At 44.9% G+C, this 25,764-nt stretch overlaps 1 protein-coding gene across 11 annotated transcripts in view; it reads left to right on the top strand.

Annotated features, from left to right (window-relative positions):
- Positions 1 to 3,754: 3,754 nt before the first annotated feature.
- Positions 3,755 to 25,764, top strand: part of Dag1 (dystroglycan 1) — a 65,745-nt gene continuing 43,735 nt past the window's right edge. Inside the window, exons 1-3 of one of the 11 annotated variants that reach the window (XM_036191743.1) lie at positions 3,961 to 4,235; positions 16,387 to 16,438; positions 22,302 to 22,366. The gene's annotated coding sequence lies outside the window, so the exon portion shown is untranslated. Of the gene's footprint in view, positions 4,236 to 16,386; positions 16,444 to 22,301; positions 22,367 to 25,764 lie in introns of all 11 variants that reach the window. The other 10 variants (XM_036191742.1, XM_036191749.1, XM_036191746.1 and 7 more) reach the window with 10 other exon arrangements.

Here is a 25,764-nt window from a genome sequence, read left to right as displayed (position 1 = left end):
CTATAGAGCCTCAGAAAAGAAAGAGAAAGAGAAGAGAAGAAAAGGAAAGAGGAAAGAAAGGGACCAGTGGCAATGCAGTGTCTCACAAGAGAAGAAAGAAAGAACTGGCCATCGAGCGATCTGGTGGTGACTCTGAAACCTGCTTACTGGCGGTTTCTCTCGGATAAACTTATCAGCCCCTTCTTTCTGCCAAAGCTGCAGGACAATTTGCCTTCTGTTAAGTGCAAACAAAAGGGACCCTTCCCTTGCTCTGACTTGGCTGGACGGATTTGCCAGCCCACTGTCCCAGGCACTCTTGCAGGCCTGGCATCTGAGTCACTAGTTCTACCATGGGTTAGTGGTGGCCCCCGGACTGGAGGAAGAATCGGCCCCCGGAGCTGCTTTCTCACGGGAAGAGTCTGAGGATAGGCATTGGCCTTGGTGCCTCAGGAACGTGCCAGAATAAAAAGCCTTGTAATCCTCAAATTAGAGGAGTGAGTATTTGTTCCATGGAGATGTTTACTGGATTTGGTCTAGCTAGAACCAAGGTCTTAGCTTTAATAAATCATATCAGTCCCAGGCAAACACAGGACGTTTGACTTGTACAGACCTAACACAGGGCTTATATCTTGGGGCTGACTGCCAACCAGGAGGTAAGGCAGGCAGGTACAACTCAATTTCTTCCTTCCAAACAGAAATTGAACTTTGACTTTTTAATTTTTTTTTAAAGACATAGTTTCATGTAACATAGGCTGACCTCAAACTTGCTATGTAGCAATGTTGGACTTTAAAAAAATTATTTATTTATATTTTATGTACATTGGTGTTTTGCCTGAATGCATGACTGTATGAGGGTGTTGGATCCCCTGGAGCAAGAGTTACAGACACTAGTGAGCTGCCATGTGGGTCCTCTGGAAGAGCAGCCAGTGTTCCTAACTGCTGAGCCATCTCTCCAGCACCCAATGTTAAATTTTTAACTTCTGATCTTCCTGCCTTTATTTTATTTTAGAGACAGACACCTGCTAGTTATACCTCAAAAGTGAACCCTACTATATATAGCTATATAGTTATTAGGTGATGGTTGTATTGTTAGGCCAAGCAAATTGTCAATGGCTCACATTTAAATGGAAGAAACAAATCTTGCACAACTGTATTTCTCTTCCTGGAGCCTTAGGCTAGGGGTAACTCTTAGGATGGAGGAATAGTGAGTGGCTAAGGGCTTAGGGGTGTTGACCCAGACTACCAGGTGTGAAGAGCCTCAGTCTTAGTCTCTTGATCTCATCCTCAGGCACATACAACATGGCTCTTGGAACTGTTTCTGAGTGTGCCCTGGGCCTAACTCTTGGCTGTACTTTCCTACAGGCTGGGAGCAACCGTATTACCTGGTTTGGGATGGCCCTCCCTAGAGGAGTTCCAAGGTTGAGTCACTAGGGACCTTGTGCTGAGCTGGTGAAGTTCCTAAGTGGAACTATCAGAACTAAGGGAAGTAACTAAAACCTAATTTTATAGCCCCAACATCGAAGACCATAAAAAGAACTGTTCATCTTTACTTTAGCATGAGTGCTAGTGATGGCCCATAAGGGCCAAAAAGCATAGTGTTACCTTCAACCAGAACAGGCTTCTTGTTTTCTAGGTCCTAAGAAAACATGGGGCTTTGGAAGAAACCTCAACTTCAAACAAAAATGAAGAAAGATAGCAATGATGCCCAGAGTATAAGGCTGCTCTGGGCTGGGGGGAAATATAGGTGGGATGTGCCAAGCTTAAGAGACTTCAGGGGAAGGGGAGAGGGCTACCTTGGGGCTCTAGCATTCCAGTGAGTGCCAAACTTTGGGAGGTAGGGATTGGAAGGACTTGGTTGTGAGGATTTTAGTCAAACACTGATCTTGTTTCTAGGACCAGGAAGGACTGTACCTCACCCTTAGGTACTTTCTAGGCAGGTAGAGCACATCCCTTGACCATAGTGCCAGGTTTGCTTGGGCACAGAACACTGTGACCCTGGAAGCCAGAATGAGGCTCTGTTGTCATTTAGCAAAAGCAATGGGAAAAAAGGAAGAAGGGGAACTCTTTGGGATCCATGTGTGTTCAGTAAGGTTGGAAGAGTTGCTTCGGCTTCTATGCAAACAGCAGCACCCCCAGAGGTGACCTGTGGGCTTTATACACTGCTGTTTTGTTTTAAAATTACATCTTACTTATTTATTTTTGGTTTTTCAAGACAGGGTTTCTCTGCATAGTCCTGGTTGTCCTGGAACTCACTCTGTAGACCAGGCTGTCCTGGAACCCAGAGATCTGCCTGTGTCTGCATCTGTGTCCCAAGTGCTGGGATTAAAGGTGTACTCCTCCATCCCCCGGATTTTTATGTCTTATTTATTTATCGTGTGGTATTTATGTGCTTGGAGTCAGAGGACAACTTGCAGGAGTTGGTTCTTTGCTTCCACCACGTGGGTCCTAGGGATCAAACTTAGGTCTCCAGGCTTGTGGCAAAGGACTCTACTGTCTAAGTCATCTTTCAGCCCCTTGATTAGTTTTAGAGACAAGGTATTACTCTGTAGCCCAAGTTGGCCTGGAAACTCATTATGTAACCCTTGAGTGGCTTTAAATTTGCAGCAATCCTCACACCTCAGCTTTCTGACTGCTGAGATTACAGATACGAGCCCCTATGACCAGCTGGTTCTTAGCCTTTTTAAAATAGTACAGTCTTAGAGCCAGAATTTGAGAAGCCTTTAACTCTTCAGCTTAATATCTAAGGGATGATTTGAGGTCGCTCTCCTGGGTTTTAGTTCCTTTATCTTTTCTAGCCTTTATGACCTAGTCACTTAATTGCAAGCAGGTATTTGAGGTAGCACATTCCTTCCTGGTTTTTCTGAAAATTGTTTCTCCTAGACACTTCTGAAGAGAACTACTTGGCATTTAGGCAGGAATCCCAGGCAAAGTAGCCGCCGGGTCTGTATTCAGAATGTGCTTGCTGATAACAGCGTGTGACTGAAACTCCAGCCTGGCCACAGGCCAGGGAGGAAAGGATTCATTCCAGCAGTGTGGAGTTAGGATGGGTACAGAGTCCACCACACTTCCCATTTCCACGGCTATCACACACTGTCGGATTTAGTAACTTGGTCAAGTTTCCAGTCTCTGGAGTTTGGGACCTCTGGTAAGCCCCAGGAGAGTTAAGAGTTACTTTAGGACCCTCCATAAAGGGAGGCCAGATTCTAGCCGTAACCACCCATCTAAAGAATGTGGGCCACCGGGGGTGAGTGACCTGTGCTAGCGGGTCAGAGCTATTTTGAGCACCAGAGGAGCCATTGGATTTTAGCTTTCCAAGGAGGGGGAGGGGAGGCCTGTTGTATGCCAAGCATAAAAAATGGGTTACCTTCCTGCCCACCCACCCGGATCTGGGCCTAGTTTCTCCATTCATGTTAAGGGTAAGGTAACAAGGCCTCTTCCTTTGCAGTTCCGAGGGCGCTTCCTGCGTGTTTGAATGGTTTAGATACCTCTTGATTTTTGCTCGAAGAAAATTAGGGGGCAGTTGACTGGTGGCCTGCTGTGGCCGGACCGGTTCGCCGGCCTGTCCATACCTCGGTTTATTCTTTAGAAGTTGGGAAAGGTGCCCCTCCCCCACACCAACTACCAAGGGCTTCCAGCCACCCGGACCGGCTAAGGCGTGTCCCGGGACCCACTCGCGACTTCGGGGGCGGGGCCTCTGCTTGGGGGCGTGGCCTTCGGGGCGGGGGCGTGACAGGCCAATGAGCAGAGAGGTGCGGGACGGGGCGGGGCCTGTGCGCGGGTGCGGCGCGCTGCGGGGTGAGCGACGCAGGCAGGAGCGGGCCGCGCGCTGAAGGCCAGTCGGCGCCGCTCGGGGCCGGCCGCGGGATTGGCTGCGGCACTCGCGTGTCAGGCGGTTGCTAGGCTCCGGCCGCGCGCCCCGCCCTCGCGCTCGGCGCCCTCTCACCGCTCGGTACGTGATCGCGCGGAGGCTGCGGCGCGGCGCGGCGCTCGCGCTCCTGGGGCTCGGGGGCGGCAGCGGCGGCAGCTTCGCGCGGAGTGCCCGGGGAGCGGCAGTGGTGTCCCTGGGCCCGGAGGAGCGAACACCTGCCGCGGCCTGCCGGTGGCGCCGGGTGAGTGCGCCGCCCGGCTCCGCCACCGTGTGCTTGCCTGCTGCTGGGGCCGTGATCACCGCTGCCTCCAGCCGAGCCTTCCGCGGAACACCTGCTGCTGCTCCCTTTCGGCCCGGGGCGGGGACACGGCCACGGACGTCCTTGCGGGTGAGGAGGCGGCGCCGCCGCCCGGGCGGAGCCGCCCCTCGGCTCTCCGTCCGGTGGATGAATGCTCGAAGCGTTGGGCGGCGAGGCCGGAGCTGCGCGCCGCGGCCACGGGCCAGGCCTCAGCCCCGGCCCGCGCTCCCGGGAACGCGGGGCCTGCGCATCGGCCGCGGGTGTGTGCGGCCTGCGGGCTGCCTCCGGATTTCCAGGGGGCGAGGGGGGGGTCGCGGCCCAGTTAGGCGGCATCGCCGCTGTGGGGCTCCTGCCAGAGGCTGGGAAGGGCGCCGCCCCCGCCTCTTGCTTTGAGCTGCTCCGCGTCTTTGGGTTCTTTCCTCCCCCTCAGTTGCGCCTCTTTGGAAGAAGCCTCCCTTACTACCTTTGCAGTGGGTATTTGGAACACCAGGTTCATTTGCGGTATTTGGAAAATGTTCCCCGAGGAAACACCGTGTCGACTCAATAGTCTTTTTGCCATAATTCCAAGTTCATTTATTGACGAACTCAACGGGCAATTAAAAATACATCTTTTAATCTCTACAATTTGAGAAGCTTTTGTTGAGTTGAATTACATCAGGATCAGTTTTAATGGTGAAGACGAAGTTTTTGACTGGTCCACCTAGTCTGGGGCAGTACCTTTATAGCCTGGAGGTCTAACTTAAGAGTCCAGGCTGCTGTTTCCCTAAATAAGCGAGTAGAAGTTGTTCCTGGCATGGAAGCCAGACTCGTGAAGTGAAGGTGGTGTTTATAGGACATAACTCCGGATAGAGTTGGGTGTGCTTCCAGATGTTTTGGAGAGCGATGGAAATGGGGTGTTGCAATTATATCAGCTTATATTGTGCTGAATGGTCAGAAACATACTTTTAGTATGTTCCAGTTCTGAAGATTTCCACAGGAACGGGTTGTGGAGGAGTACAAATCTATGGTTTGAATATGAAGAGTTAAAATTCTTTTTGCCTTGAAGCCAGGGACAGAGCATCGCCTGCGTGCTTACAGGACATAGGGACTGTTGAAGAAATCAGGTCTCATTAGGGAGTGCAAGGCCTGTGGGATCCCGTGTGAAGAAGGTAGGAGTGAGGAGCTCTGTGCAGAGGGGCACCCGGTGGGAACATGAAATTTGCTTCTGTTTAAAGTGTCAGCGGACAAGTCCTCACTGTTCTTAACAAAACAAAACAAAAAACTGATTTGGCAAAATGCATTTATTTAGCAAATGTTTGGCTTTACTACCTGCCAACTTCTGGGTAGGCCTTGGGGACCCATGTAATGCATCTTGTTTTGCCCTTAAGAACTTATTTTGGGATTTGGTGAATGAGAATCAGAACCTATGACTAGTAGCTGCTACCTACAGAATGTGCTTACATGATAGCCTGAAGAGAGAATTCCTGAGCTTTTGCCTTCAGGGCCAGCAAGAATTAGCTGGGGGACATAAAGCCTTGTGCACCCGGAACTACAAGTACATGAGTGTCTAAAATAGTACCTGGGAGTCTTCCAGCTAGACAGGTGGGAGCTCTGGGCAGTCTTTGCACATAGGAGCTCCAACTTCAGAGAGTACAGGAGCCTGGGAATGCTTTTAATCATTTGAGTGGCATAATCCAGACCTGTGTTTAGAAAGATATGTTGGTGGCACTTAGGGAGTGGTAGTAGTGAAGTCAGCCACCCGAGAGGAGGGAGGAAGAGCCATTTGAGGGGAGACTGAGAAGGTAGTACAAAGGGAGTGGCTAGCCTAATGGGGGAGGAAGCCTGAATTGAGGAATGTGCAGGCCAGAAGTCTAAGTATGACCAAGGATCTAAAGCCACCTTTTTTTGGAGATGGGGGTATGGCTCAGTTGTAGAGATTTTGCATATTATGGGTGGAGTCTTAAGTTTGAATCCCCAAAACAAACCTCCAAACCTTTTGGTGTTGAGACAGGGTCTTCGGAAGCCTAAGGTGGTTTGAATCCATTATGTAGTGAGGCTAGCTAGCATTGAACTAGTGAGCTTTCTGCCTCTACCTCCTAAGTCCAGGGACAAGGCCTGAGCCACCATACTGACCTTTAAAACTCTTGACTGCTGAATGGGTGACTGACAGATTTGCTGGTCTGTTAGGTATTAAGAATGATGGGGTTTGGAGGAATTAGAGGGAGTTTACTTTGATTGGAAAGGAGAGATTTAGCATTTGATTGTTAAAAAACTTCTAGCTTGGTTGAGTGTGGTAGCTGTAAATCCTAGGATTTAAGGAGTCTGAGACAAACAAGAGAAGACCCTAAGAATAGGAGTTATAGGGCAGCCTGGACCTGTTTCCAACTAAACATACCTCCCCTAGCTCCTACTTGAACATGGAACATTGTATTTCCTTTTTTTTTTTCCCCATGGTTGTCCTGGAATTCTGTAACCAGGCTGACCTTGAACTCAGAGACCTCCTGCCTCTGCTTCCCTTAGTGCTGGGAGTAAAGGATCCACCATCATGACTAGCATGTTCTTTTTTTTCAAGACAGAGTTTCTCTGTGTAGTTTTGGTGCCTGTCCTGGATCTCTCGCTCTGTAGACCAGGCTGGCCTGGAACTCACAGAGATCCGCCTGGCTCTGCCAACCCCCCTACCCTCCCCAGTGCTGGGACTAAAGTCGTGCCACCCCCCCTCGGTCTTTTACCTGCAGATGTAGGTAGTTTCTCCTGCTTCCTGGGCCAGTGATGAGATGGACTGGACTGATAACCTTTTGCAGTTGAGGGCCTTGCATTCTGCTGTGTGTGCATTATGTGAGTGCACTTACACATATGGAAGCCAGAGGAGGATGGTTTTCTCTATTACTCACCTCGGTCTCTCACTAAACTTGAGGCTTGTATTTCACCTAAACTAGCAGTAGCTGGCTGGTTAATTCTGGGATCTGCCTGTCTGCCCTCCTCCCATACTGTTATTTCTGGAGTTCTTACTTGGAGCACACATTCTAATCGACAGAACCATCACCCCAGCTCCCTGAAATCTTATGCTAGTTGAGGAAATTGACTCACAGGAGAAAGAACAGGTCACACCTCATGCCTTATCATGTACATAGGATTTTTTGGTTTGCTTTCTCTTTATTTTTATTTTTGTGTATGAATGTGTGTCTGTGTGTATGGCTTGTGGGTATGGATGCCTGAAAAAGAGGTGTTGAATCCTCTGGAGCTGGAGTTACAGGCAGTTCACAGCTCCCATGTGGGTCCTGGGATCTGAACACAGGTCCTTTGGAAGAACAACAGATTCTCTTAACTGCTGAGCATTTTTTTATTTTGAGAGAAAGTTTGCTGTAGTTTAGGCTGGCCTCAAACTCCTCATGTAGCTGAAGGTGGCCTCGAACTTCTGATTCTCTGGCTTTCACCTCATGAATGCTAGTACCGCAGGTGTACACCACCGTGCCCGGATGATTTTTTTTTCTTGTGGTTTTTGTGGCAGTTTCTCAGTGTAACAGTCCTGGCTGTTCTGGAACTCCATTAGACCAGCCTGGCCTCACTCATAGAGATCCATTTGTCTCTGCTTCCCTGTACTGATTCAAAGGTATGCACCACCATACCCGATGTTTTTTAATTTCAAGAGCATCTGAATCTGGACTCATGCCTCCAATCCCAATACTCTGGAAGTACAAGCGGTATGATCAGATAGATGTTCAAGGCCACCCTCAGGAATATAGCCAATTTGAGGACACCTGTATTTTTTTCTAGTTCTGGGTTATTATAAATAAAAATTTGCATACAGAGATCTTTGTTTATTTTCTGCTGGGTTGTATAATACTTGGACCCTCAGTTGTTCTTCATTTGGTTTTAGTGCATTGGTATCCCTACGTAGCTCAGGCTGGTCTAGAACTCTGCATCAGGATAACATTGAGCTTGTGACACGCCTCCTGCCTCAGCCTTCTGAGTGCTGGGATTAAAGAAGTGTGCCTTCATGCCCAGCATGAAACACTTTTTTTTTTTTAAGATTTATTTATTATGTATAAAGCATGTTTGACTGCAGGCCAGAAGAGGGCACCAGATCTCATTACAGATGGTTGTGAGCCAACATGTGGTTGCTGGGAATTGAACTCAGGACCTCTGGATGAGCAGCCAGTGCTCTTAACCTCTGAGCCATCTCTCCAGCCCCAGGAAACACTTTTAATTGTATTTATTTTGTGAGTGAGTGAGTGAGTGTGTGTTTGGGAAGGTTAAAAGAAAACTTGTGGGTTGGGGATTTAGCTTAGTGGTAGAGCGCTTGCCTAGAAAGTGCAAGGCTCTGAGTTCAATCCTCAGCTCAAAAAAGAAAGAAAAGAAAACTTGTGGGAGTTGTTTTTTCTTCCTACCATGTAGGCCCCAGTCAGGCTCGGAGGCAAACTACTTTGCCTGTGGAGCTATCTTGCTGGCCCTGTATCATCATTCTTTCTAAGAGTCTTACTATCTAGCCCAGGCTTACCTCAAATCTCTGATCCTCCTGCCTCAGCCTCCCAGATGCTGTTGTTGACAGGTATGCACTGCCGTACTTGGTTAGATTCGAGATTTAAACCCAGGCTGGATGTTTGACGCGATCTGCATTTGTTGTCTTACGCTGTTAAGGGGTGCTCAGTTGAGTCTTCTCTGGTGACTGCTGAGCGGGGACGTCTGTGGTCTGGATGTAGGACAGAGTGATAACAGAAATGATAGGGCCTCACATGGAACTTGAGGAACATGTGAGGGGCCATTCTCAGAATCCAGGACTTAGTTGAGATAAGGTCTCAGTGTAGCCCAGGTTACCCTTGAATTTACTGTATAGCCCAAGGCTTTGAACCCTTGTTCTTCCTGTTTCCATCTCTAAAAATGCTGCGATTATAGGCATACACAGTAGAAATAAAAAAATTTTTGTGAGGTGATTGAGAAAGTGTCTCACTATGTATCCTTTGTTGGCCTGGAGCTTACTATGTAAAACAAGCTGGTCTCAAACTCAGAGATCTGCCTGTCTCTGCCCTAACCCCCATGCTGGGATTAAAGGTATTTGCCACCATGTTTGGCCCACAGAAATAAAATCTTGTTGGGGGAAGCTAGAAAGATGGTTTAGTGGTTAAGGGCTCCTATTGTTCTTAAGAGGACCCTGATTTCATTTCCAGCACTCATATGGTGGCTCACAATCCTGGAACTGGTGTTACAGACAGGATCCAGTGTCCCCTTTCTGGCCTTTCTGGACACTAGGCATACACATGGTATATTCAGGCAAAATACTCATACACATAAAATAAAAATAACTTAAAAGAGCACTTGCCATTCTTGTGAAGGACCTAAGTTCAGTTTTTAGCACCGATGTGGAGTGGCTCCCAATTGTCTGTAACTCCAGCTCTAGGGAGTTACAGCTTCCTAGCTTCTATAGGTACCTATGTGCACGTGCAGATGTAGATACATAATTAAAAAATCTTGGCTGGGTGTGGTAGTGCATGCCTTTAATTTCAGAGCCTGGTCTACATAGAGAGTTCCAGGCCAGCCACAGCTACACAATGAGATCCTGCTTTAAAACAAAGCAAAACAACAAACAAACAAACAAACAGCTTTTCAAGCCCTATGCTAGTTGTTCTGGCACCATGTTGAAGTAAGCCACGGGCTTAGGCCCTAGTGTAGCTGAAGTTTACCTGTGTCCTGCCCAGTCCACAACCACTCAGACCCAAATAAATATAAAGAGGCTTATATTAATTAAAACTGCTCAGCCATTAGCTCAGGCCTACCACTGACTAGCTCTTACATTCAAACTCAGCCCATTTCTGTTAATCTATATGTTGCTACGTGTTCTGTGACTTTACCTTTGTGCTTTACATGCTGCTCCTTGGGTGGTAGGCTGGCATCTACTGACCCAGCCTTCTACTTCCCAGAATTCTCCTTTTCTGTTTATCCTACCTATATTTCCTGCCTGGCTACTGGCCAATTAGCGTTTTTTATTTATCCGGAGCTGAGGACCGAACCCAGGGCCTTGCACTTGCTAGGCAAGCACTCTACCACTGAGCTAAATCCCCAGCTGCGTTTTATTTATCAACCAATCAGAGCAACACATTCACAGCATCCTGAACATCCCACAGCACTCTAGGACCTGGTTGGAGAACAAACTTCAGCCGGACCTTCAAGAAGTGTTAGTTTGTTGAAAGCAGTAGTAGAAGGTCAGTATCTGGAAGGAGAAAACAAGTACAGACAAAAGACCTGTACTCACTGAGCATTCTGGAAGGTTGGCTTCGAGCCAGATTGCTGCAGAGAAGAGCTTAGAGGAATTGGGAGTCCTGAAGGTCTTGGAATACAGCTGTGATGTGATCAATTTCTGCTTTTTTTGTTTGTTTGTTTTTTTTTTGGTTTTTTTTTTTTTTTTGGTTTTTTGAGACAGGGTTTCTCTGTGTAACAATCCTGGAATTCACTGAGATCTGCCTGTCTCTGCCTCCCAAGTACTGGGATTAAAGGTATGCACCATCACCACCGAGCTTTTTTGTTTGTTTTTTTGATACAGGGTTTCTCTGTGTAGCCCTGGCTTTCCCAGACTCATCAGTAGACCAGGCTGGCCTTGAACTCAGAGATCCTATTAGAGCTGGAGAGATGGCTCAGTAGTTAAGAGCATTGGCTATTGTTCCAGAGGTCCTAAATTCAATTCCCAGAACCCATGTGGCAGCTCACAACTATAACTGTAGCCTTATGGAATCTGACTCCCTATTCTGGTGTGCAGACATACATGCAGACAAAATATCCATAGACATAAACCTTTGAAAAAAAAGAAGCATTAGTCATTGCTTTGGTTCTTTGGGGAGATAGTGGACTTGAACAAGTAAGTAGTAAGGAGTGAGGTGAAGAGAAACAAGGTCCAAGGTAGGGCTTTTGTAAGTGTATAGGATCTGTTGAGTGGAAAGGTCAGGCAGTGACCAGCAGAGACTTGGAAAACAAGAGTGATCACTTTGGCCACAAGGAACACTTGTATCTTTGTAACCACTGAGCTATATCCCCAACCACATAGCTGCCTCTCATCCCTCAGTTTGGTTTTTTGAGACAAAATCTTTTTTTTTTTTTTTTTTTTTAATGGTTTTTCGAGACAGGGTTTCTCTGTATAACCCTGGCTGTCTTGGAACTCTATCTGTAGACGGGTTGGCCTTGAACTCAGAGATCCTCCTGCCTCTGCCTCCCAACTGCTGGTATTAATGGTGTGTACGGCCACTGCCCAGCTTTCTTGATGAAGAGTTCAGCTAACATAGTGTAATTGCAAGTGGCAACAGGCCCATTTTATGAAAGGTTAAAAAAAATGAGGCTGGGTGGTGGTTGCACATGCCTTTAATCCCAGCACTTTGGAGGCAGAGCCATCTCTGAGTTTGAGGCCAGCCTGGTCTACAGAGTGAGATCCAGGAAAGGTGCAAAGCTACACAGAGAAACCCTGTCTCAAAAAAACAAACAAACAAAAAAAAACAAAAAAAACAAAACAAAAACAAAAAAAAAAAGGACTTAGCTGGACATAGTGCATGCCTGTAATCTTAGCACTTTCTGTCCTGGGTGGCTGGGAAATTCCAGGCCAGTTTGGGCAACATCTATGGTGAGTGAGACTGCCTTACAGGAGAAAAAAAGGGAGAAGTGTTGGAAATAAGAGCAAGGCCTAGCCTAGATAGGAAGTCTGTCATGAGAACTTTGTTTCCTTTATCTGCCATTTAGACTTGAGTAGTTGAAGATTGTGATTGCATGTGGGTTACAAACAGAATGTCAGATTAAATAGAGACCTTGTATGAGCATGAAGAGCAAGAGGACTTGAAAGAGTATTGAACCTCAAAGGACCTTGAAGTAGGAGTTAATGCAGGTGGGGTGTTCTTAGTGTGTGCTGTGTGCTGGTTCAAGATTTCCCCACCTTTTCACCTCTTTCTACTTAAGAAGTTTCTGCATCTTTGCCACCATTTTTAAGCCTTTTTTCCTTTCTTTTTTTGAGACAGCTTTTCTCTATATAGTCCTTGCTCACCTGGGGCTTACTATGTAGATGAGGCTGGCCTTAAATTTAGAGGTCCACCTCCTTCTGCTTCCCGACTGACTGTTGGAACTAAAAGTGTGTGCCACCATACTCAGCTCTAAGACATTTGTTTGTTTATTTGTTTTTTGAGACAGTCTCACTTTGTAACCCTGGCTGCCCTGGAACTTGTTTGTAGACTGGGCTGGCCCCGAACTCATAGAGAGCCACCTACCTCTCTGCCTCTGCCTCCCTAGTGCTGGGATTAAAGGCGTGTGCCACTATACCCAGCTCAAGCCTTTCTCCTTAGATCCTTTTGCTCTCTTTGCTCCTGCTACATTGTCAACACTGCAGGCTGGGAGTAAGCTGGTCCTGCTGTCATTTCATACGAGGTCCTTGTAAACCCATACTTTAGGGTATTCAAACAGTCTTCCTAGGTTGGGTGTAATGTTAGTGTAATTCCAGCTCTCAGGCTGAGACTGAAATTAGAGGCAGCCTGTGCTACATGGTAGGGCACTGTCTCAAAGTGTAGACAAGAAAGCAAGCGGTTCTCCACAGAGTCCCATGCTCCTTCAGCCGCTAACGTCCATCTCTTTTACTCTGATCACTACTGATACTGCTCAATAGCAGTTTCTATAAATAGAGATTTAGAGGAGTTTACAGAATTGCACTAGCTAGAGGGCCTAATTTAGCTTTAATGAATAGTGTTTCCTATTTTTCTGTTGCTTGGATTTGATAACTAAGCAATTTTTTTCTTTCTTTCTTTCTTCCTTCCTTTCTTTTTTTCTTGATTTGGGCCTTGGGTGGTGAGGTGGATGGGCTGCAGTGGCACAGGCTTAGGAACTGCAGATAGCAACGATGACAGAATCATTCTGTAAAGTCAGTTTGTATAAAACTTGAGCAATATAGTGACTTCATCTGACTCATGTTTTCTTTTATTTGATTTTGTTTGTTTGCACCAGAATCTCATTGTAGCCCTGGCTGGTCTGGAACTCACTATGTAGGCCTGGCTTTCTACCTTTGCATTTCCAGTGCTAGGATGATAGGTGTGTGCGAATATGCTGGAATTTTGATTTAAATGTTTATGCATATGTATACATACGTGTGTATAGTGTGTTTGTATTTTAAAAAAAGATTTATTTTTATGTGCATTCGTGTTTTGCCTACATGTATGTGTGTGAGGGTGTCAGGTCCCCTGGAACTGGAGTTACTGTTGTGAACTGCAATTTGGGTGCTGGGAATTGAACCTGGGTCCTCTGGAAAAGTAGCTAGCCCTTAGCTATCTCTCCAGCTCCCGTGTGTCTATTTTTAAATTGTGTGTGTATGATGTGTTTGTGGGGGCATGCATGTGTCATGGCATGCATGGAGGCCAGAGGATAACTTGTGGAGTCAGTTTTCTCTTCTGCAGATACTTTACCATTGATTTATATTTTTACCCTAGATACATCTATACATACAGAAATATATATGCCTGTCTGTCTGTCTGTCTGTCTGTGAATGAGTCAAGGTCTTGTATTCCAGGCTATCCATCTGTCTATCTATCTATAAATGAGTCAGGGTCGTGTATCCCAGGCTGGTCTCAGACTCACTGTTGGAGGACCAAACTTGCTAAATAATAGAAGGTGACCTTCAACTTCTGATATTCTTGCTTGCATCTCTCAAGTGCTAGGATTGCAGGTGTGCACTGCCACACTCAGTTCATAAGTGCTGGGGATCAAACCTTGGGGCTCATACATGTTCAGTAAGCACTCAACAGCCACATTTCCAGCTTGGACAGAATCAATACTTTAAGAAACAATTAGACTAAGAAGGGATAGCTGAAAAGGTCTGTGAATGGTTCAGCAGTTAGATACTTGCCATCAAACTGGACAACCTAAGTTTATCTCCAAAGACCCACGTGGTGGAAGGAAAAAACTGACTCCCACAAATTGTCCTCTGACCTCCACATAAACTGTGGTATCTCCTTCCCCCTGCCCGTTTTTGTTTTTAGAGACAGGGTTTCTCTGTGTAACAGCTCTGGCTGTCCTGGAACTTGCTTTGTAGATGAAGGTGGCCTCGAACTCACGGAAATCCACTTGCCTCTGCCTCCTAGCTGCTGGGATTAAAGGCGTGCGCCACCACCAGCAAAACAAAATAAACCTTTTTTAAAGAAATAGCTCAACTGGAGCCAGGAGTAGGTACATGCTTTTAATCCTAGTACGTTGGAGGCAGAGGTAGGTGGATCCCTGAGAATTCTAAGCCAGCATGGTTTACATAGAAAGTTTCAGGCCAGTCAGGACTATGGAGTGAGACCCTATCCAAACAGAACAACAACAACAACAAACCCAAGCTTGAATGGGGAGATGGCCCAATCGTTAAGAGCAGTGGGGAGCCAGGATCAGTTCCCAGCATTCACATGGCAGCTGACAACCATTTAGAACTCCAGTTCCATAGGGTCCATTGCCGCCCTCTAGCCTTCATGGGTACTCCAAACTTGGGAACAGACAAATGTGTGTGTGTGTGTAAAACACCCATACACATAACAAGCAAAACACCTGTACACACGAATATAAATAAAAATAAATCTTAAGAAACAAAAACAAAACTCGAGTCAGGTGTAGTTGCTCAAGCCTATAATCTCAGTACTGGGAAGGCTAAAGTAGAAGAACTGCCTTAAAGTTTAAGACAAACCTGAGCTACTTAGTGAATTGCAGGTTACCCTAGGTTACCTACTGAGACCTTGTTCAGAGAAAAACAAAACAAACAAACAAAAAAACCCAAAAAAAAGGAAGAAGAAAAAAGAAAATGAAAAGTATCCAGAAGATCATTCCCACTAGAATCATGGTTTTTAAAATACTCATAGGGAGGCTGATGATGTAGTCCAGTTTGGAGAATTCTTATTGCTAGGCATGCATAAAGCCCTGGGTTCAATCCCCATGACTACGTAAACCAGGGATGATGCCAACCTGAGTTTTAGACACAGATGCACATGCACACATCATCAAAATGATGGAGCTGAGATGGCAGCATGCACTTACTGTTCTTGCAGAAGATCCTAGTTAGGCTCCCAGAAACCATATGGTAGCGCACAGTCATCCATAACTTCAGTTCTAGGGGATCTGATCCTTCTGAACTTTGCTGACACCAGGCACACATACAGTGTATACATACATACATACATGCAGGCAAACATTCATACACATAAACGAATACAAAAATAGGAAAAACGAAACCCTAAAAGGAAAAGAACACTGCTGTCCAAAGTATTCCCAACACTTGCGAGGTGGAGGCATTAGGATTAGAAGTTTAAGCCCAGCCTCAGCTATGTAGCTGAGTTAGAGACTAGCCTGGGCTATATGAGAACCTGTTTCAAAAAACTCAGAGCTGAGCATGGTGGTGTACACCTTCAATCTCGGGAGGCAGAGACAGGTAGATCTATGTGTGTTCAAGGCCAGCCTGGTCTACATAGAGAGTTCCAGGCTAGCCAGGGGTAGAGAGTTCCAGGCTAGCCAGGGATAGATAGGTCTATGTAGAAAGACCTTGTCTCAAAAAGCCAAAGTGGGGTGGGGGCACTGAGAAAAAACAAAACAAAACTGGGAATGGTGCCACACACTTATAATCTCAGCACTTGGAAGGTGGAGGCAGGAGGATTTGAGTTCAAGAGTGGTCTGGACAACATGAGACCCTGTTCCAGAAAATCAAAAACAAAGCATAAGGACTGGGGAGGTAGCTCAGTTAAAGTACTTGCTGTATAAGCGTGAGGGCCCGAGTTTGTTCCCTGGCATCCATCAACAGCTGGTTATGGTGGTAAGGGCTTTACAAATCCTAATGTCCAGAAGGGAGAGACAGGTGGATCCCTGAAGCTCGCTGGCCATAACCTAGAGTAACTGTCTGGCCTCATGTCGGAGTGAAAGATCCTGTCCCCAAAACAAGGCAAGCATCTCCTGAGAAATGGCACTCAGGGCCGCTGACTGGCTCCACATGCACACAGCACAGCACAGCACTTCCCCCAGCATCTATCTGCACTGTACACCTACAAAGAAAAAATAGATGTTGGAATGAATTTTGCATCTTTGCTATCTGAAACTTCGTAAGTTTTGGTCTTGAATGGACTGCGTAAAACATTTCATTTCCTTACAGTGGTCTTTTGACAAGCAGGGTGACTAATGGGTGAGATAGGCAGCAGACTAAAGTGACATTGTTTACTCCTTCCGTGTTGGTTAGTAGGTGTAATTCTATTTCAGTTTGGGTGCTCACCAGTAGTCTTCTTTTCTGTTCCGGCAGGGCCTCTGTTCTCCAGGAAGATAAAGCTTTCAAAGCTGCCTGGCACTGGAAGGTGAGGTAAGACACTTGAAAAGAAAAAAATTCTGCAAAGGAGAGAGGAAGGAGAGTGGGCTTCTTGGCAACATGATTAACCATTCCATTAGAAGGCAGTAACAGTGAGGAGAGGGCTCTGTCATACAGCACCTTTATTTATAATTCAGTGGCTTCTGGGGTGGAGCCAAGGGTCTCAAGTGTGTTTGGCAAGCAGCACTCTTACCACTGAGCTACACTCTCCTTTCACCATGTGGGTCCTGGGGAATCAAACTCAGGTCATCAGGAGTGTTGGTAGGGTCCTTTATCTAGGACTGGTCCAAGGGCCCAAGAGTTTGTAATTTTTGAAGACCCAAGTCCAAATGCTCCCTTCATCTTTAAGGGTATGTGCTGCCACAGATTTCTTTCTTTCTTTCTTTCTTTTTTGAGACAGTCACAGCCCTTGGGGAGTGTGCCAGTTAGAGAGCTCAAGGGCAAGTGAAACACTTGGAAAGGGTGTGTCATATTCAGAGAAACAGTGGCCAGTGCCCAATTTGGTTGCCTTTTTTGGCATTTTCTCTTCATTGCTACTGATGTTGTTTTGTACCTAAATGTGGGTGTCTACAACAAACTCCCCTTACAGAATTCTTTTTACTGATTGGTATATGTGTTTTGGAACAATTGATTTTTTCGTTTATTTCTTTTTTGTTATGAGACAGGGTCTCATTATGCAGCCCTGGGTGGGTTAGAACTCTGTATAGACCATGCTGGCCTGAAACTCTCAAACTGGGCTTGGAGATTTAGCTCAGTGGTAGAGCACTTGCCTAGCAAGCTCAAAGCCCTGGGTTGGGTCCTCAGCTCCAGGAAAAAAAAAAGAGCGTACCATCATCACATTGGTCTTGAAAAAAAAAATTCTTTTTAAAGATTTATTTATTTATTATGTATACAGTGTTCTGCCTGCATGTATCCCTGCACTCCAGAAGAGGGCACCAAGTCTAATAGATGGTTGTGAACTACCATGTGGTTGCTGGGAATTGAACTCAGGTCCTCTGGAAGAGCAGCCAGTGCTCTTAACCTCTGAGCCATCTCTCCAGCCCGGTCCTGAAATTTTTAAAGAATTTTTGTTGGGCAGTGGTTACGAATGCCTTTCTTTAATCTTAGTACTCAGGAGGCAGACACAGGTGGATCTCTTGAGTTTGAGGCCAGTCTGGTCTATAGAATGAGTTCTAGGGCAGCCAGGGCTACATAGAGAAACCCTGTCTTGAAAAACAAAACAAAAAAAGTTAATTTTCTTAGGTTAGTATACATAGTATGGTTTTCAAAATAATGAGGTTTGGAGACATTCCTCCTTTGATTTTGCAAGTGTTCTGGTTATCTTCTGTTTTATCCCTGGTAATATCTTCCCCTCAGGCATCCCAAGGGTACATAGGGGATTGCTTAAGAAGATTCCAAAGTGGGGGGTTCTGGAGAAATGGCTCAGCAGTTAAGAGTACATGCTGCTTTTTTTGAGCATCCAAGTTTGGTTTCTATCATTCACACAGTTGCTCACAACTATCCAGAACTTCAGTTCTAGAGGATCCAACTCCTGGCCTCTGCAGGCACCAGGAATGCATGTGGTATATAGATATACATGCAGGCAAAACACCCTTACACATAAAATAAATATTAAAATTAAGAACAAAAACCAATGAAAATGATCATAATATTCTATGGTAGAAATGAAGTTCTGCATCGATTGTCATAAATACCTCTTTTTTTTTTTTTTTTAAACCTTTCTAGAGCTTTATTCAGAGAGAGGAGGAGAGGGGGAGAGGGAGGGAGGGAGACTATGTGGAGGGAGACAGAGAGACTACGTGGAGGGAAGAGAGCAGAAAAAAAAAGGGGGACATAAATACCTCTCCTAATTAGCTCAAGTTATTCTCTAAGGCTGGATTGGTTCTCCAGTTAGTTTGCATGTGTATTACTGGGGATTGAATCCAAGGCTTGAGCATGCTAGGCAAGCGATTTACCACTGGGCTACCTAGCCTCTTTAAGTTATATTTTGAGACAGGATCTTGGTAAGTTCCCAGGTCTAGTTTCCAAGTCTCTCTACAGCCCAGGCGACCTGTAAGTTAACTTACCTTGGTCTTCCAAATTCTGGGATTACAAGTGCTGGGGAAATGACTCAATAGTTAAGAATCTATACTGATTTTCCAGAAGATAGTTTGATTCCCAGCACCCACATCAGGCAGCTCAGAACCACTTATAATACCAGTTCCAGTAGATCCAATACCTTTAGCCTTTAAAGGCATTTGCACTTATATGCACATTCCCCTTCACATACAAGTTATTAAAAATAGAGTAAATCTTTAAATTCTAGGATTTCAGGTGAGTCTTCCCTGGTCTCCAGCAAAATTTTGTCAAGAAAAATGTAGAAAATAGTCAAATTCTTATTTATTTATTCATTTATTTCCTTGTTTTTTGAGACAGGGTTTCTCTTTGTAACTCTGACTGTCCTGGAACTAGTTCTGTAGATTAAAATGGCCTTGAATTTACAGAGATACACTTGCCTCTGCCTCATGAGAGCTAGGATTAAAGGCATGTGCCACCACTGCCTTTATGAGAATAATCAACTTCTTTTTTTTTGGAGCTGAGGACCGAACCCAGGGCCTTGCACTTGCTAGGCAAGCGCTCTACCACTGAGCTAAATCCCAAACCCCAAAATTTTCTCACAAAAATATTTCTTTTTTTTTCTTCCCAGAGCTGAGGACCAAACCCAGGGCCTTGCGCTTGCTAGGCAAGTGCTCTACCACTGAGCTAAATCCCCAACCCTGAATAATCAACTTCTTAATGGCATTTTAAAAATTTGGATATTAATTAGAACCTTGGACATCATCCATTTTTTTGGACACTAATTTACAGTGGAGTATTTACATAAAACATCCTTTTCATCACTATAAATGTTCTGTGTAGATTCTCTTGCTTAAGCTGGGATATTAGCTTTGCATCAAATATGCCTCTTGCTCAGGTAGCCTTGCTAAATACTGTGTTTTATAGTAGAGTCCAGCCTTCTGAGCTCCTCTTGAGCAGGGCTAGATTCTGGAGAGGGAAAAATAAAGTAGATTGTAAGTGTCTTATATTTTTAGATCTTTGAGCGGTGTTGGAAAGATTGAATTGCCGGAATGGGAAAATTTGGTAGGAGAGTATAAGAGAAGCTCTTTATTAAAGATCTAAAACCAGAATTCATTAAAGTCACAAATAGATAACAGTAGGATTTCTGTCTCACTTGTTCCTATACTAGGTTTAACGCTCCCAGCTGTTTCGTCTGCTACCTGCAGAAGGTAACACTATTTTGCCAGTAGGTTAAACAGTACAGACCTGCATGCAGCACTGAGTACGCCAGTCTGTGTAGACCTGCAGCCCATCTGAAGCTACGATTCTGTAGTAGTTTTGAGTGGGCTAGGGTTACAACATGACACTGACTCAAAAAGAGAAAGACAATGACTGAAATCCTTGGGATAGGAGGAAATCTTTAGCAGAAGTTGATTGTTCTGTCTCATTGTCATTCTTGAACAGACAGGGTGTGCGGGTAACTTGTATTCCCAAAGCCTTTAGTATTATTTTCCTTCTATTTGGGCATTACTGAGTTAGAAAGGCCTCCTCTATAGGCCGTCTAGTTTTTCCGGATTTAATTGATTGCACCTCAGGTTACCTTTCTAATTTTTTTTTTTTTTAAGAGGAGGGGGTTCTCTCTGATCTTAACAGCTGAAGAAGAAAATGACTTTCTTCCTGTTTAGGCCCCTGGTGCCCCAGGCTGCCAGTGCCCTTTCCCTCTGTGGTGTGTGGGGGTGGAGGAATGTCCTGGCCTACCCTCTTCCATCCTGTCATGGGGTTCCAGGGATAATAGGGTCTATTGTGGGTTGTGCCCTCCTTCAGTGTCAGCCGCTCTGTGGCCTCTGTGTCTGGGCTGCTGTAGTAACGGGGTGTTGTGGGGCTAGGCTTGTTTCACCATGCTGTGTTGCTGTTGAGGAGGGTTCTGGAAGATGATGGGTATACTTCGGCCCTGGCTCGGCACTTGGATATTTTGTTGTGCTTTTTTGGGGGGGAGGGGGTTAGGGTCTTACTTTGTAGTTCAGACTAGCCTTGAACTTGAAAGCCTCTTGCTTTCAAGTATAACATCACACTTAGTTTATGCCATTTTTTTGTTTGTTTGTTTTTGTTTTTCAATACAGGGTTTCTCTGTGTAGCTGTGGCTGTCCTAAAACTCACTCTGTAGATCAGGCTGGCCTGGAACTCACAGAGATCCACCTGCTTCTGCCTCCTGAGTGCTGGGATTAAAAACATGCATCACCACCACCCAGGTTTTTTGTTTTTTTTTTTAAGTTTATGCCATGTTCTAATTTTTGTTTTTGAGGTGCTGAGGATTCAGATCCAGGGCCTTGCCCATGCCAAGCAAGAGTGCTACCACTGTATTACATTTCCAGCCCCACGTATCTTGATAAACATTCTCTTTTTGTTTTGTTGAGACAGGGTCTCTACATAGCCCTGGATGTCATGGAATACACTATGTAGACCAGGCTGATTTAGAGCTCACAGAGATCCACTTGTCTTTGCCTTCTGAGTTCTGGGATCAAAGGCATGCGCCACCATACCCTTCTTCTTGATAGACATTCTTGTGAAGCCCTAGTGGGCCTGAGCCTTGTAGCAGATCTGAGGCCGTATTCGGAGAAGTAGGTCTGCCCAGGGTGGCTGAGTATGTAATCACTGGAGGTTGGGCTCTCCCCCGGGCCTTTCACAGATGTGTTTCAAATCTTCTGTAACACATAGGATTGATTTATTTGTGGATGAAATTGCATATTTAAATCTATTTATTTAATTATTTTGATTTTTATTGATGCTAAAACTCACTGAAGATGTTATATGCTATGCTAGATTGTGGTTCTCTAGATATGGAAGTAGGCAAGAGGCCTTGAACAAAAACTTCTTTTTTGTGGTTTGATGTTGGAGGGAAATTGAACCCAGAACTGTGTACATGTTAATTAAGCATGTACCCTACCACTGAGGTACACCCTTAGCCCCAGATTTGTTGTTGTTGTTGTTTTTGAGACAGGGTTTCTCCGTGTAGTTTTGGTGCCTGTCCTGGAACTTGCTCTGTAGACCAGGCTGGCCTTGAACTCACTGAGATCCTCCTGGCTCTGCCTCCTGAGTGCTGGGATTAAAAGCATGTGCCGGGCTGGAGAGGTCGCTCAACAGTTAAGAGCACTGGCTACTTTTCCAAAGGTTCTGAATTCAATTCCCAGCAACCACATGGTGGCTCACAACCATCTGTAATGAGATCTGGTGCCCTCTTCTGGTCTGCAGGCGTACATGCAGGCAGAACACTGTATACATAATAAATAAATAAATCTTTGGGGGGAAAAAAAAAGCGTGCACCATCGTAGTTTTCTTTAAGAAACAGATTTGTGCTGGGTATGATGGCACACACCTTTAATCCCAGCACTCGGGAGGCAGAGACAGGTGAGTCTCTGTGAGTTCGAGGCCTTCCTGGTCTACAAAGTAAGTTCGAGGGCAGCCATGGCAGTTACACAGAGCAACCCTGTCTCAAAAAACCAAAAAGCAACAACAACAACAGCAGCAAAAAAACAAAACCAAAAAACCCCCAAAACTATGTTTGTTCTGGTTATGGATGTTTTTCTCTGAGGTCAACTTACCTTAGTAACTTCTGTTTCTGACTCTGGGCCACTGTGTCCCTGGGGAAATTGTCTGAGGTTTTCTCTGTTTTTCTCTGTCTTTCTTCAGGATTATTGGGTTCATATAGAGAGCTAGACGTGTGATGTATTGTGCTTTATTGGGTTCTGTGAAGGGTGGATGAGCATGTAGGATAGGGGGCAGAGGAAGAGGCTGAAGGCTTTGCTCTGTGATTGCAGATACCTGGTGAGGCTTTGGAATACCTGTAGGCTTTGGAATGGTCCTGGAATTCCTTCTTGATCTTGTGAGTAAAAGATTTCAGTCTGTCTTTCCTGGTATCTCTCCTCTCTAGTGTCCTCTCCATTCCTTTCCTCCTTTTGTAAAATACTAGGCAAGTGTTTAAACAGAGAGAACACCCCCAGGCTGTTCTACTCTAACTCAACCTGTTTTATCCTCTGTCTGAGCAGAATATTGTTTCTTTCTCAGTGATAGGATTCAAAGTACCGTATCATTTTTGCCAAATGAAGGAATAAAACATATGTACCATGTGAGCTAAGTTTGCAAATGCTGGCACTTGTTACAAGGAGAGTTTTTAGGAAGAAATCTATATGGGGCTTGGTGATACTGTGGTGTTGAGTCATGACTTCTCAGAGATTAGGTCTCCCTACCCAGTGAGGGCTGCTGCTGTTGGGCAAGACAGGCAAGATTTATGGAATGAGCATCATTATGTTGGACAGTGAGAGCAGTACCCTCAACAGTAGAAACCTGGGATTGAGGAAGGAATCTTCCAAATAGACCCTAAGATCCTCCCTAATGTGACTTTAGGCAAGGCCTTTGACTTTTTTTTTTTTTTTTTTTTTTTGCTATTTGTTTGTTTTCCTATGTAGCCTTGGCTGTCCTGGAACTCACCCAGTAACATGATCTGAATGATGCCTGTCATCTTTCTGATAATTGGTACTTGTTATCTGCTCTTTTTTATTTTGTATAAATTATGAGATATCTAATAAAAGCTGTAGATTGGAGAGATGATTCAGTGCTTAAGAGCAGTTACTGCTTTTACAGAGGGCCTGGGTTGGATTCCCAGCACCCAGATGATGGTTTACAACCATCTGTAACTCAGTTCCAGGGGATCCAAAGACCTTTTTTGACCTTCCTTAGGAAAGTAAGCATGCATGTGGCACGCATGCATATACATGCAGACAAACACTCATACACATAAAATCTGTTGGGTTTTGTTGTTGTTTGTTTGTTTTGTTTTTAAGTTTTTTGGGGGGGTTTCAAATTTTTTTTTAAGATTTATTTATTTATTATGTATACAGTGCTGTGCCTGCATGGCCAGAAGAGGGCACCAGATCTCATTACAGATGGTTGTGAGCCACCATGTAGTTGCTGGGAATTGAACTCAGGACCTCTGGAAGAGTAGTCACTGCTCTTAACCTCTGAGCCATCTCTCCAGCCCTTTTTTTGTTTTTTTTAAGATAGGGTTTCTCTGTGTAGCCCTGGCTGCTCTGGAACTTAATATATAGACCAGTCTTGCCTAGAACTTACAGAGCTCCATCTACCTGTTTCCTGAGTGCTGGTCATAAAGGTATGTGCTAGTACACCAGCTCTAAAATAAATAATGAGTAAGTTTTGTTTGTTTGTTTGTTTGTGTTTCTCTGTGTAATAGTCCTGGCTGTCCTGGAACTTGCTTTGTAGACCAGGCTATCCTCGAACTCACTGAGATCTGCTTGCCTCTGGCTCCCAAGTGCTGGGATTACAGGCGTGCTCCACCACCTCAAGGCCAATAAATAAGTTTTGAAGAAAAAGGAAACAAGCAGGGCCTGGAGAGAGGTGCTCAGTGGTTAAGAGAGCTTGTTGCAGCCGGGCAGTGGTGGTGCAGAACTTTAATCCCAGCACTCAGGAGGCAGAGGCAGGTAGATCTCTATGTGTTGGAGGCCAGCCTGGTCAGGGCTGTTACACAGAGAAACTCTATCTCAAAAGCAAAACAGAGAGAGAAAGGGAGAGAGAGAGCGAGAGAGAGCGAGCGAGCTTGCTGCTTTTCCAGAGGACTCAAGTTCGTTTTCTCCAACCTCTTCCTCTTCGCACATCTTTTAGCATACTCATTTTTTCACAGATTCTGATAAAGCACAATAGCAGGTCATATATCTGACTGCCTGAAGCCAATACTCCGTGGGGGAGGAAAGAGCAGATGGCCTCTGTCTACTTCCGGAAATCACAGTATATGTCATATGTTCATTTCCCCTAAAGACCGTGTTGAAGGGTGGGTGACTGGATTAAGAGTATTTATGTTTTATATATACTTTTCTGTTTTGAAACAGAATCTCACTATGTAGCACAGGCTGGGTTTGAGCCCACAATCTTCCTGCTTCATTAAGTTAAGTGTTATGAGTTGTTTTTGGAGCCATTGTTTCTGTTGTTGACCAAGTTGGCCCAAACACAGAAGACTCTTCCTGTTTTGCTCTCTCACATGTTGGGAGTTACTGGTGTAGGCTACTGTGGCTAGTTGCAAGTATTTTTAAAATTAAAAAAAATTTTTTTGACATTTATGTGTGTGTGTATGTTTGTGTACGTGGAAGGTGTGTAGAGGTCAGAGGATAGCTTGTAGAAGTTGTTTTATTTTCCATCATGTGGGTGATGAAAGATCAAGGTGAATTGTCAAACACCTTTACCCTACCTAGCTGGTCCCAAAAATATTTTTAAATTTTATTTTATTTAATTAATTATTAATTTACTTAAAATATTTTTAGATTTATTTATTCTGAGTTTTTTTTGTTTTTTGGGGGGTGCGGGCATTGCTTTTTTTTTTCCCCCAGGGTTTCTCTGTGTAGCAATCCTGGCTATCCTGGAACTTGTTTTGTAGACCAGGTTATCCTGGAACTCACAGAGATCTGCCTGTCTCTGCCTCCTGAGCCCTGGGATTAAAGGCAGGCGCCACCATGCCCAGCTTGCAAGAGTAAAATTCCAGATGCTTTTTGTGGTTGATTGACTGTCCCCTTCTTAGCCCTGTCCCCTTTTCTTCTTCTTGTTCTTTTCTTCCTTAACTTTCAGATTCCCTGATTGTTATTTTTCTGCCTCTGGTCTCATCTCTTTGGCTGTCTTTTCTCCCTTTTTCCTTTTGTTTAAGAGTGTCTGAGTGGGCAGAGTTTCAGGATTAGAATACGGGTTCTTACTACTCAGGTGCTCACCACATGGGGGGACTATGGAAGCCTAGGTGTCCCCCTCTATAAGATGAGGGGCCATTCTTTATGTGTGAAAAGTTACCTTAAAGATCTTCATTTTACAAGCTTTTTCTGAGTTTCAAGGCTATTTTAGAGGGTTTTCCTGTTTCTTCATATAGGGGATGGTTTTAGCTGTAAGGAAGAGAAGGGGGAACAGCTAGAACTCCATGTCTGCTTATATCTACTTCCTCAACTAGGTGGGCAGTCTCTGTGGGAAGATGATCGTGACTTTACTTGCTGGTCTGAGTATAGAAACTGGCCTCACAGGCTGGACACCTAGCATGTACCTATGCTATCTGTATTTTACAGTTAATCCACAGTTTTATTTATTTTACACTTAATAATGAAAAAGTTTTTTATTTATTGTATGTATGTTTCTGTATGCTGATCTATCTTGCCAGCCACCTACTTGTGTGTGTGTGTGTGTGTGTGTGTGTGTATATATATATTGAGCTGAGGATCGAACCCAGGACCTTGCGCT

Source organism: Onychomys torridus, chromosome 7 (assembly GCF_903995425.1).
Source record: "Onychomys torridus chromosome 7, mOncTor1.1, whole genome shotgun sequence".
Classification (NCBI taxonomy): Eukaryota; Metazoa; Chordata; class Mammalia; order Rodentia; family Cricetidae; genus Onychomys; species Onychomys torridus.
Note: the sequence above shows the minus strand (reverse complement) of the source record. Positions and strands in the feature narration are given on the sequence as shown.